Genomic DNA, 13,597 nt, shown 5'->3' on the forward strand with positions numbered 1-13,597 from the left:
CATATAATTTGCTACCAGGCCTTAACAGTCCACAAAAGCAGACATTGCTGGTGCCACATTTTTCTAAAAGCCATACATATCTTCAGTGTGTACATTTCATTTCCTACAATGTGATAGGCAAAGTCATTGTGCAATTAAAGTTTGACATCATTCACATCCGGAGAGTTGACACATTTGCACATACAGACACAAACATTATATATATATATATAATCTCACAACATTTGATATTTACTGGTTGTTGAAACTGGAAAATGCACCACCAAAAATATGATTAGAGAAATTATGTTTGGCCTGCTCTGGCAAAGCAAATGAACAGGAATAAAAGCAAAGTCCAGGTGGGTTTTAAAGCATGAATTGATTAATAAAGAAGGTGTACACTCTATTAGTAATTGCAGAGCACAGAGTACTCGTCTCATCCGTGACGGGCGCCATGTTTGTGGTGGGAGAGGCAACCATTACACACACAGGTATCAGAAAGATCAGCGTGAGACGTGAGTGCGCCCATACGTGCTGAGAGAACCAATCACAGCGCAGCATACTTTCATTTTGTGTGAGAGGAGAGCTGGAGGAGAGGAGAGGAGAGCTGAAAGATGAGGGCAGCAATTGTTGGTTGAGGAGGAGGACCAGCAGCACCAGCCGGTGGAGGTTGAGGAGGAGGAGGACCAGCTGCGCCAGCCGGTGGAGGTTGAGGAGGAGGAGGACCAGCTGCGCCAGCCGGTGGTGGTGCTGGAGGCGGAGAGTACAGAGGAGAGTCCGGAGGAGGCAGCATCATCCAGCCAAGAGGCAGAGGCCTTTGGAGATAGTAAGTATTTGCTATAACTGGACATAATTGGATAACATTGAGATGTGAATTATCCCTGCTGTCACACATGTTGATTAAATGGTGACCTAAATGTCACAGGTTTAAATGGCCCTACAATTTTAAATTTCTTTAACTACTCAAACCACAGCCAGAGCCATCATAACACATAAGCACGCAGGGCACGGGCAATACAAATGTAGCCGATAGCCTTGTCAACTTGTCAGTATATGAATCTTTTTTTTTTACTTCAAATCTAAACCAAATTATTCTAACTTCCTGTGAGTGGATGTGTAGGTAGTGCCCCACTGTAGTGCTTAGCCTTGGGGCCTATAATGCTGTTAAGACCACTCTGTCCACGCCCTCTCCCCGGGGCACACCAGAATGTAGAACATCTATCAAAATGCAACACCAAAGCCTTATCAACATCTATTGTGCGACCAAATGCATTTGTACCTAGAGGCCTAACATTTGAAAGTAATGTTACAGTAACAGTACACATCTCTAGTAAATCCTGTCTGTTTGACAAAATTGGTTTACATGTATTTTAATTAAAAAAAAATTGGCTTCTTTCAGCACCCATGGAGGAATCCCCAAATTGGCCTCCCTCACCAGCAACTGTGGGTGAGCTTATGGCCCATATGATCCAATTTGCAACGGACATGGAAGCCCTTCAGAACCAGCAACGCCAATTGATAGGCGATTTGCATTTTAAATTGGCCTACTGGGCCTCATTTTTGTAAATATTTTTTTATTTTTGTTTTTTTTATTTTAATGTACATATTTGATGATTTTTTGTACATAGTGGTTCGACATTAGAAAAGTTTTAAAATATATAAGTTGTTTAAAAAAAACATTGATGTGTGTGTCTTTATTCATCTAATTACCCAACATGTGGGTGTAAGGCAAAAATAGAAGTTATATAATATTCCGAAAAGAGTAACATTTAAATCAGATGGTTTGTTTAGAAGTCCATCATCATTTCGCTAGCAGAAAAGGTTTAGAATTGCTCTTTGGATGTCATCCAAAAGGAACATGTGCCCTGCACCAAAAAGCCACCCCTATAAGAGGTATTGCATCTGTAGGCCCTGTGTGCAAGATAAAGTCCAAAAGGTCAAACGCCCTAGCTAGTTACCAATTTCCCCAAACCATGTGTCATTGTAGTGATAGTCCAAGGTTACGTTCAAGTGTCAAAGCAAAGCCAGTCACACATTGAAGGGAACATCGAAACTATACCCAGTAGTGGCGTCAGTGGTGTAAGGCAGAAGTGCAAGCGATGCAAAGCTCCATGTTACTGGAGTGTGGTGAGCGTCCTGTTTGGATAAAGCTGAGTACATCACATAAACTGTATGCCGTGGATCCAGATAAAAGTCGGTTTGCAGGCAATGTTGCATTTAACTCCAAGGAGGCTGTCCCCTACAACCCCCTCCCCCAACACTTATTCCATTTGTAGTAATAAATGTCAGCATGCACATTATAATGTGCATGTGAAGTGTGGGCCCTGAGGCTTTTTTAAAGTTCCCCCCTAAAAATGATTTTCTTACAATACAGAATAAATATGAGGGCATATTTTACAATGTGGTTGATCGTGTTGAACAAATCAAAATTACAACATAAAACCATTGTGTCAAGTTCCTGCGTTTCTTGTTAGCATAATGATTATAGTCCACACATTAGTTATGGGTATGCTTAGTATTTGAACTCATGGCTGCTGTGTTGTTAGTCCAAAGTGCTAACCACTGAGCTACCTGTGAGATTGTTATATTGTCCGTAATTTGTGTGTATAATGAAGAGGAACAGTACTATGAAGTGTCATTGCCTGTGTAGCATGCATGCTGTATTGTTGGTGTTCTTCATGTACTCTCAAATCTGAGGTTGTGTTAGTGGGTAGGTGTCCCCTTTTCTCTAAAGTCATTCATGAGTTCTAATCCAGCCAGAAACCCTTTATTTGTGCTGGAGGTTGTATACACTTGTGTGTGTGTATCCTTTATGGAAGAGTATGCTAAACATTTTTCATAAAAGCCAGATGGATTTATACAACATACATTTAGATATATTCCTTTATACATGTGCTTTTAATGTAGCCATGTCCATACATTTTGCGTACTATACAGCGAGTTGAAATCCTAAACACAGAAAGGTCGTCAACAATGTGTGTTTTAGTTTAAAGTGTGTATTACGCTAATTAATAGCAAACGATAAACATCATTCACACTGTTCCACACTATTACTATTTGCCACTGATTAATCAGTACAGAGCTATCCTGTGAAAATAAGCCACAGGCATTGTGTTGTGTTATGTGTAAACAAACTGGCCCTTCCACATTGGGCGTGACGTATACATTGTTTAGCTTCCCGCCAATCGCTTGAGATCTGTCGCTTGTGCTTGTACCATGTTTAAAGATCCGCAGGTGGGTGTGTTTTATTGCGTTTGCGCTGCTTATTTCCGCTCCTTAAGTGTAGAAGACTACAGGAGGGTGTGTTTTTTTGCTGTTTAAGGTACTTATTTCACTCGCGTAAGTGTCTGCGTCACTCAAAGTATGCAACGCAGATATGTTTGCGTTTCTGTACCTTGATGAATCGGGCCCCTGATTCCTTTCCTGAAAGTGAATATCAATCTGATTGCAAAGGGAGATTCGGGCATCAAGAGTAGGGTGGAGTTCCCTTCCAGCTCACCCTTTATATTTTTAAAGAGTCGCTGCCAGAAGGTGGCAGTAAGCATCTCATCATTCCATCGCAGCTCAGATGCTAGGGTACAGAAGTGAATGGCATGCTGCCCTAACGGAAGAGTCCCTTGGGGTAAACAGAGAAGGACAGAAGCTGCACTGAAGACTCTGCCAGGGTCAACAAATACCCTTTTAAAAGATTCTAAGAATGTATTGTACACATGAAGAAGGGGGTCATTACGCTCCCACAGAGGAGAAGACCATGCCAGGGTCTGAGCGGACAAAAGGGATATGATATAAGACAATTTAGTCTTGTCAGTAGGAAAGTTTCCAGACTGAAATTCAAATTGGATAGCCCATCGATTAATAAAACCCCTGCAAGCCTTGGGATCACAGTCAAACTTCGGGGGATAGGTAATCCGAAGCTGGGAAGGAACAGCTGGTGAAGCAGCAGAGGAAGCAGCAGCGCCCTGGAGTGGAGGGTCTGGTGGTAGAGGATTGACGTGGGCAGCCACGGTGTTCTGCAGGGTATCCATGTGGGCTGAAAGTCCCCTCAGAAATTGTAGAAGTTGTGCCTGGTTCTTCTCTTGCTCTTCCACATGACCTACCAATTGTCCCAAAATATCTCGTGCTGAGGGGTTGCCAGTTTCATCCATGTCTATCTTCTGGGTCAGATCAAACTGCTATGCTCAAGATTACACTCAGTCTACATTATCACAGGCCTAGCAAGGAGCGGAGTCTAACAGCCCCCTGGTCTTCATCAATTACCACTGCAAGGTGGGATGGGTTTGGCTGCTAGGAGACTGCAGGTCGCGGCCCTTTTTTTCGGTCTCTAGACATGAGGGGAATAGGCGAAAAAAGCAATTCAATAAATAAATAAGGTAGTACCTTAAGTGGGATGACACAAGCCGGGTTTGGTACACAGGTCAGATAGCTGAATAACAGAAGGAGAATCCAAGAAGACTAACAGCAGTCAAGTCGGGTCTGGTACACATTAAAATGATCAGCACACAGAAGGTTCACAGGAACAGGCAAACTTTGCTGGAGTAAGAGTGTCACACACCGGCCTCGCAGCCGGGCACCGGCGTTGTTACTTCTCTCCTATAAGCAGTAATCACGGTATCCTGAATTACAGTCCCGGTTCCACAGCCACTATGTGGTCTCATGTTCTGCACATGTGTTACTGACCACTCTCTCTTATGATCTTCTAGCTGTTCCCATTGGTCCTGGCACTTTGGAGCGCTATTTAAACCTCCCATTTCCAACTGTCCGATGCCTGTTCTTCGAGTTACTCACTCTCACTAAGGATTTGGCTTCCTTCGGTTTGACTCACCTGCTATTACTTTGCATTACCACCCTTGGCTCAGCTGTAGCTTCTCTCCGTTGTCTCCACTAGAACTACCGCTGCACCTGTATTCCCCGGCCGTGTCCTGTTTTTCGATCCACGGTTCAGCTAAGTTCTACTCCGCTACTACGTTATTGGAACTGCCGCTTTATTAGGAACTCTCCGCTGCTGCTGAGTTACCATCTACGGATCAGCTAACTTTCCACACTGCTACTGCTTCTACTTGAACTACCGCTGTACCAATAATTCATCTGCTGTTGCTCTGAGTTACCATCTACGGATCAGCTAAGTTCTTCTCTGGTACTGCCTCTTCTTGAGCTGCCGCTGTATCAGTAATTCACCTGCTGCTGCTTACCATCTACGGAACAGCTAGAGTTTCACTCAGCTATTAACTCTATTGTACTACCATTGTACCAGTATTCACGTGTGATGTCCTGATTTTCCATCCATGTATTTGCCAGTTCTTCTCTATTCAGCTCCGCTACTCACCTCAGCTCAACATTACAATTAGACCGGCTTCCTGCTTATACCTGCAGTATTTCTCTGACCTACCATTACTCCTCCTCTGTATCAGGTTCTGCTTATTGCTCTGTCACTACTCCTTCTGGGAACTGCGACCTGCGGAAAAGGTGCAGCAAATTCCATACCCTCTTGCGAGGGTCACTGGTGAACACAACCTACCGTTAGACTCCGCGCCCCCGAATGAGCCTCACTAGTTGGCAGCTACAAAGGATTCACTAAATATTCACCAATTTCTGTGACAAAGAGGAAACTAACCTGTTGATCTGACACAGGTTAACGTCAGAGTCTCTCTTTTATTCAAACTCTCCGCCGCGGGATCATGTGGTGATCCACGACATGGAGTCATGTGACAGTCCCCCGCCACAAACTCGGAAGTGAGTGGCAGACAGAACAGAAGCACGGAAAGGTAAGAATCCTTACAATCTTGAAATCAGATCACTACATTTTGGCTACTGTGCATGATCCTAAGTTTAAGTGCTATGTCTCCTCTTTCTTTCCAACTGACCCAGATCTCAAGAGATGCAAGGAGCTCCTCATCAGCAAGGTGACAGTTAAAGTGGTACATGACAAAACGACATCTCCTTCCTCAGTTTCTTTGGCAACTGCTGCTAGGGAAAATATTTAGCTTTCCCAAGACACCCAGTTGTGATGCAGATGAGTCAGCACAATATATTGACATTTGGTCTTGTCTAAAAGAATTACCCAAAAATCGTGATAGCTCTGTTGTAAAAAGAACTTCAAATTCCATGAGGAAGGCCATTACCGGCAATTACATCAAAGTGCAGAGACTTCTCTAATGGTGGATTCCATCGGGCAGGAATTAGTATTGTGTGAGGTTGATGTACACACTGATAAGGGTGAGGATGTGGGTGAGGATGATGACAGTGTAGATTGCAGGTGCTAGAATCAATCTGAGAGAAGGGAGCTAGCTGATGTTAGGCTTATTAATATTTTGGGTAGAATGGCATGTTGGCAATTTTATGTTTTTCTACAGTAAACTTACACCTTTATTAGAGAGGTGTTTTTTTCTTTAAAAAGGTAAAAGCTTTTTTTTTACATTTTATTTTTCCCTGACTTAAAAACACTATGCACTTGAACATAGGCTTTAGCAGATGACATAGAGGGATTAGTATCATCATGACTAGTGCCAGCAGCTGCTTGGTGCTCCTGGTCTTCTGAGGACCGATGTGAATCCATGTTGATGACACAGAGCAATGTGACTAGAGACTGGAGAGTGACAAGAACACTGCTACCCCTGTTTCTGTGTGACCAAAGGCACTGAGACTGGAGAGTGAAAAGAACAATGTGACTGCCACACTCCGGTTTCTTTATGAACAATGGCACAAAGCAATGTGACTGGAGAGTGAAAAGAACACTGCCACTCCTCCTCTTTCTGTATGAGCAATGGCACAGAGCAATGTCACTGGAGTCTTATAAGAACACTACCACCCCTCCTGTTTCTGTATGATCAATGGCACAGAGCAATGTTACTGGAGCAGAGACTAATAAGAAAACCATTTTCTTCCGTTCTCTTTCAGTGTGAGCTATGGCACAGAGCAATGTCACTGGAGACTGCCAAGAACACTGCCACCCCTCCTTTTTCTGTTTTAGCTATGAAGCTGGCCAACTACACTGGAGACTGCCAAGGACACTGCTACCCCTTCTGTGTCTGGCTGTGAAATGGCACTGGATCTTCGTGGAGGGCGGTACTTATAGAATCCAGAACTCACGAGATCCAGCAACGTAACAATTACATTTTGCCTCGATTTCAGTTCTGAGGGCGCGCAAAAGTACGGAGCTGGCTTGGTTCGGTATTCGGATCTGCTAAGTTCAGGAGGGCCTGTTTTTTGGAAATCTGAACCCTAGCATCTTTGTGTAAAACTGAATGGGAACATATTAGGCCTGAGTCGCTAAGGAGAGCAAAGCATAAACAAATAAGTAGATGTGCATCTAGGCATAACCATGTTGCATTTGAGGGGGAGGTAAATTTAAAATGTGGGGACAGATTTATAGTTGGGGTAGGGCATGTCCTAGATCAACTTTACATTTTAGTGTAAACATAAAGCTATCAAGTATTTGTATGCTAAATGAAAAAACAGCCAGTATTTAACTTATGTACAAAATAATAAACTAATATCCACCCCTTACATTGTAACATGGATTTGTCCATGAGAAAACTTACTCTTTTTTTTGTCTTACTTCCCTTAATGACTCAGGCCAATTTTGTTAAAATGTTCTATAGATCTAATAAAAGTTCTCCTCCGACATGATCAAATAAAATTTGAAGAGTATACATTGCAAATCACGGAATTAGGTGAAAAATTAAGACTTTGAAGGGTTGGAAAAATTTATATATACTATATGATAAACATAAAAAAGAAATAAGAGATATTGAACCGGTGGTAGTCATTTTAATGACATACCACACACGGACACTATTTACCCTGACCTAGTAATTATGAAAATGGGATCCTCGACATTGATCTTTCCTACTGTTAAAAAAGCTGACTTGTAATAATTTCTACAGATTCATAGCCTGGCACACACAATTACGTCACTTGTGAATGCACCACTATTACTGCTGGTCTTAAGGGGGCACTGTAACTAGGAGACAGCTGGAGAATGTGCAAGACTTTGCAAAAAAACATCTGTAGAAAAACATCTGTAGAATCTGTAGAAAGTCTGCTTTTTTAACAGTCAGAAACATTAACATGTCACAGATCCCATTTTCGTAACCACTAGGTCGGGGCAAGTAGTGTCGGTATGTTAAACACTGTTATTTAGTACCCAATCCTATTGAACAACTACTTACTGGAAAGAAGGAAAGGAAATTCATTAGAGACAGGAATAGCGTTAAAGCTAACAATGTTTTCAAATGGAATATAAAAAAGACTAGAAAGGACAGTAGAAACCTTAGTTATAGAACATTAGAAACTGAAGTATCAGAAGGAGAACTCATACACAGTCCCAGAAGGTCAGGTAGAACATCATTAACTCAGAGGGATTTTTAGGCAGAGGCCCAAGATCTGGAGAAGAGATAATAGATCCACTCCCAAAAAGACACAAAAAAGTAGAAATAAACAACAGGAATAGAGGAATCAGAGAATGGATGGGGAGTATCCAAACCAGACACAGTCAATCGAAACAATTAATGATACAGAACAATCACTCAGGGTAATTAACCTTTCTGGAAAAAAAAAAACGTAATAACAACACAAAACAATTTGCTTTTGAATGGCTTATTATTTGTACCTACTAGCAACTTAAACTGATTTGAAATGGGGCTTACATTTATATATAAGGAAGTTAATCCTTTACAAATATTTTAAGCAGAAAGATAATTAAACAATTCCTTCTCTGTAATAGTGAAACTACATTATGTAACAAAGGGAGGCATTTATCTGACAAGATGCAGAGAAAGCATACAAGCAGAATAAAACATTGGCACAGTTATGCACCTAGGTTGAGATTAAACCAGGTAAAAACTTATGTGTAGTTTAAAGTTTGGTTAACTTACATGATTTGAAAGCTCCTTCCTCTCAGCAAACAGACAGGGTGTGTCTGTTAGTGCAAACAGAGCCAGTGATGGGCGTTTCCTTTTAAAGAGAAGGTGGGTGTGTCACCTGCCCATCAAGCTAAGGTTAGGGGAGGAGTATCATGTATAAAAGCTTGATTGTGTTATTTGTTCAGTGAGACCAGCTCTGGGGAAGCTGGCTGGTCTTGAGAGAGATTGTCTATGTCTAGCTAGCATTTAGGGTCTCCATATCTGCTGTGAAATTCATATGGTGTCAAATACATTTTAAACCATCCTGACAATAAAGCTGCATAAAAAGAAGAAGTTGTTCGTGTGTGCTTAGCAGTAGCAGGCACTTGCCACAATTAACATTACAGGAGTATTTAACATTTTAGAAAGTTTGCAACAGGAAAACATAAAAGAACAATGTCACGGATTAACATACAAGAAATTAAAAAAGGAATCAACCTTTAACCCACATGTAACACTATGTCCACAGGTTCAAACATTCTTTTATCTAGTATCATGTGATTTTGACAGATTAATACAATCCAATGTTTCTAAGAATACAAATTTGAACACAGAAGAAACTAAAGTCCTACAGGAAATTAAAAACTGGACTGATATGATGATTAAGAACTCTGATAAGGGGGAAACATAGTGATATGGTCGTGGAAGACTATCTGGCAGAGGCCAACAGACAACTCAATGATAAAACATGTCATCAAAAGTTAATATTTAACCCATCAGAAAATTTCCTTAAACTATATCAATGACTGATGCAAAGCACATATAATAATGGAACTATAAACAAGAGTGATTATGATTTTCTGTGGGTAGATAACCCTAAAACAGCAAAGATCTACTTACTCCCAAAAATTCATAAAAATGAAAAACAACCCCCAGGCAGTCCCATAGTGTTGGGAATTAACAACTTAACAGAAAAAGCAAGTGCCTTTGTGGATTCATATCTACATGAATTTGTTATTACAGTACCATCATATATTAGTGTCGAAGTAACTTTTAACAAAACTAACAGAAATACATATAAATTCACATATATCACTAATACATAGAACTAAGATATTATGAAGGCCGGTATTTTTAAACAAGACAAACTTTACCCTAGTTTTAGCTGAAAAACAACTTACATAATATTACTAAACAGACACAGGTTTGTAGTAATTTTCCAGTACTGCACAAGTCATGAGAAAAACAGATTAGATCATGGTCATATGATTGTATTAAGCAATCATCTCCGGATATGTCCAAATAAATGACCGTCCAATAGAACATGTTATTTTAATGATAGAGTGCCAGCAGTGATGTTAGCTGGGAAGGTGTGTTTTAAAGTAAGAAGGAGTCAATTGGCATTTGAGACCCTGGGCGTATGTCTGCTTCGTCCAGTATGGCTTTATCTATGTATTATACCTTTTTAATAAATTATAGAAATATTATATTTTGGAAACCTGCTCATCTCATTTATTATTTAAAGAGACGGAAAGAAAATAACTTATACAAGCTGGGGGCTCGGTCTTATGAATATCACATACCACACCTTACTCTCTTCATGACTGCTTTGACAAGGGGGAGACAATTTGATGACCTACACTCCTCTGCATTGGTGAGTATCAGATGTAAATATATCTGTGCTCCGAAGTGTATCGAGGTAGCGAGGCAGTTAGTGAGGAGAGGGTGGGTGTGAAGGCTGATATGTAAAGTAACCTAGGACCTTATTGCTAAATGTGTAGTAGTTAATTAAATGTGTTTCTGCAGAAACTTAGTAACTTAAGAAAATATTGTTGGTTTAAATGTTGCTAAAATGTGCTTTTTTCCAGTGTGGACTGGCCACTCATAAGTGGCAAAAGACATTTTAGTGCTTAACACTCTATCTGTATGCAAAGTTAAGAGATGTGACTTGCAAAGTTAATGAGTTAAATAAAATGCTTTTGCAGTATAGGCTGATGACCTATATTTGGCAGAAAGCATTGTGATGTTTTGTGATCTACTCGGTAGACTTATTTGAGGAAAAAAGTAAGTTATAATATACGAGTAGAAATGCCGGTATCTCATGATGGACGCATCCCTGATGAATCGAGGCTTTAAGTCAGGATAAAGTCTGCCTTTCATAAGGAGAGAAAGGGCGTGGCTCCCCAGGCAAATAAGTGTGCCTATAGAGTTTTAAATCCTGATTGCATGAAAACTCTAAAATGAGGGGATGCCAGGAAAAAAATAACAAAGATGTTAGAAAATGTGAACCTAGACGTAACGAGAGATTCAATTCTCTTATAAGAGTAAAGTGAAAAAATAAGACGTTAAAAATGTTATTCAATTATTTATTCAATTAGTTGTTAATAAGTGACATGAGCAGTGAAAAAAAAACCCGTAAATTTCAAAGGAAAGCAGTATAATGATACAGCCAGTGCAGCAGCGTATAGTGTTAATACTGAACGGGTTTGAGTTTTTTTTGATCATTGAATTTTTTGTTTTATACATCCGTCTCGTACTTCTGGTATCCATACTGATACTCAGCTCTATTGCGGTAAATGCTGGACATTTAATTTCTTTATCATCTTGAGATGAAATAAGTTTGTTTTGGGAAGACAATAGGCTAAACCTAGTCTGATTTTTTTAGTGCCGGTTAAGACTTGTGTAATGATTATATGTGGTTTTAAAGCATAGATAAATGTCCCGTTGCAAGTGTAAGTTTATTTTATAAGCGTGCATATCAGAGTTTTTTTTCTTGTGTGATTTCAGTGTGTGTTCAGTGAAACATCTGGTTTTAATAAGCGTAGTCCGTTCTGAGAAAAATGATATGTTTAATTTTCAGAAGGACAGGGAGATAGAAAAAAAATAAATATTTATATATTGTCAGAAAATATGTTGATTTTATGAATCCGTATGGATTAAATTTAATGTTTAAAGACTTTTATGGAGGTATTAAGTAAATAAATAGTATTTGTCAGTTTTACATCGAGCAACTGCAAAAGACAGGGTCACACTCAGATTGGAAGGGACTTTGCTGGGTTAATCGGCAGAAAGGCATGAGATGAATATTTAAATAAGGTCTTTAATGTGTGTTAAATAGTGAAATAGTGATTTTGCAGATGAAATGTATGTTAAAATATTTTTAGAGCGATTGCATATTATTTTTGGCATGTAGTGTGAACCGAATCTCTGGTTACACATTGAACACAATGTGTGGGTGTTTAAACTGAAAAGTCTTTGCTGACTTGAAGTAGAATAATTGATATTTGAAATACGGCAAACAAAATCTGTGTTATGTTAGCTTTATCAGAAAATGATCGTGGTTTGAAAATGGCATCTGTGTAGCGTTGATTTTTAAATTTATAGCTGCGTCAGAGAGATCCATTCGTTTTTTTTGAAGTTTCGCCATTTTGCAAAGATGTCTCTCCTCCCATCTCCCTCGTCTTATGGAATGGGGTGGATCACTCATTTGTCATGCCAAGAGGAGGAGTTCAGTATATGGAAAATGTTCTGTGTTCTGAGCTTGTATCATCGAACGGACGAATGAGTGGACCCCGCCCTGCATACCAATGCAGATCTCAGTCATAGATTGGGCAGCGATTATTTTTAATGCTAATAAGAAGTATTCAGAATTTTGTTTTTGTTGTTGCCAACAGGGGGGTTCAATCTTTATAAAGTTTTATAGACAGTTCTAATTATTTGTTATAACGTGTGCAGAATAATTTGCAATCTTTTGTACCCACAGAAAACCAGAATATGTGAATGATTTTCTGCAGTGAAGAAACTAAATAATTATTGTGTTTTCTTTCAGAAGTATCCAAGAAGGAGAAAATTCATTTATCTATTAAAAAGATTAAATTGTTGGACACTTGGCCAGAGATATTTAGGTTTCCTAAAGGGTGGTCCTGATATTTGAACACCCTCTACCTCAGAATAATGAAAATAAAAAAAATAAAAAATAAAAGCAGTACATTTATTTCTTGATATGTCACAATTCTGTAGCCAGTGAATACTAGGATTTTCAGCCACAGCTGTATGCTAGATGAAGTTGAAAAACAATATCTAGCATACACTCCTTAATACATTGAGGCATTTAAAGAGAATAAAAGACTCTATCCCGGCATCAGGCATCTAAAATTATAAGAAATGTTTCTTTTATACTGAAGGTAACACTGTTTTAGGATATTTAAAAGATAATTAGTATACAATTATATAGGTAGCAAAAGCATTAACTTCATGTTAAAGGTTTATAGCCAAAGCCATAGCAGCTATGATTGTGGAACAGACATAGGATATTGTGTTGCAGCGTGAGTTACATTTGTTTGTCCCTCGTGTTGTCACATAACTCCTGAATAATGCACAGACTAGACATGTGTCTGTAGCAAGGTTTATACAATGGGAAATTAAAATTAAATTAAATTGCATTAATTCTTCTAACATTACAATATGCAAATGTCAGAATGTCAATTTTGCTACATCATTGCCTTAGAAACCTTACATGACAAGGAAGACAATGAGCATTATTGAATTAAGTAAATGTGTAATTTTTTTTCTGTATTACCAGACATTTCTGAGACTACATTGGAGAATTTTGATTAAAGTTTCTTTACTGATGAAAATGTTTTTTTATAAATAAATGCATGATAGCTCACTAGTGACAGTGACAGGATGTGCAATCACTATACATAATGAGATAACAGCACTCATCAGAGCATGTCAGCTAGGTAAAGGAATAGGTAAAGGAAAACGAGTAAACATTT

Source organism: Mixophyes fleayi, chromosome 3, assembly GCF_038048845.1.
Source record: "Mixophyes fleayi isolate aMixFle1 chromosome 3, aMixFle1.hap1, whole genome shotgun sequence".
In the NCBI taxonomy this organism is placed as follows: Eukaryota; Metazoa; Chordata; class Amphibia; order Anura; family Limnodynastidae; genus Mixophyes; species Mixophyes fleayi.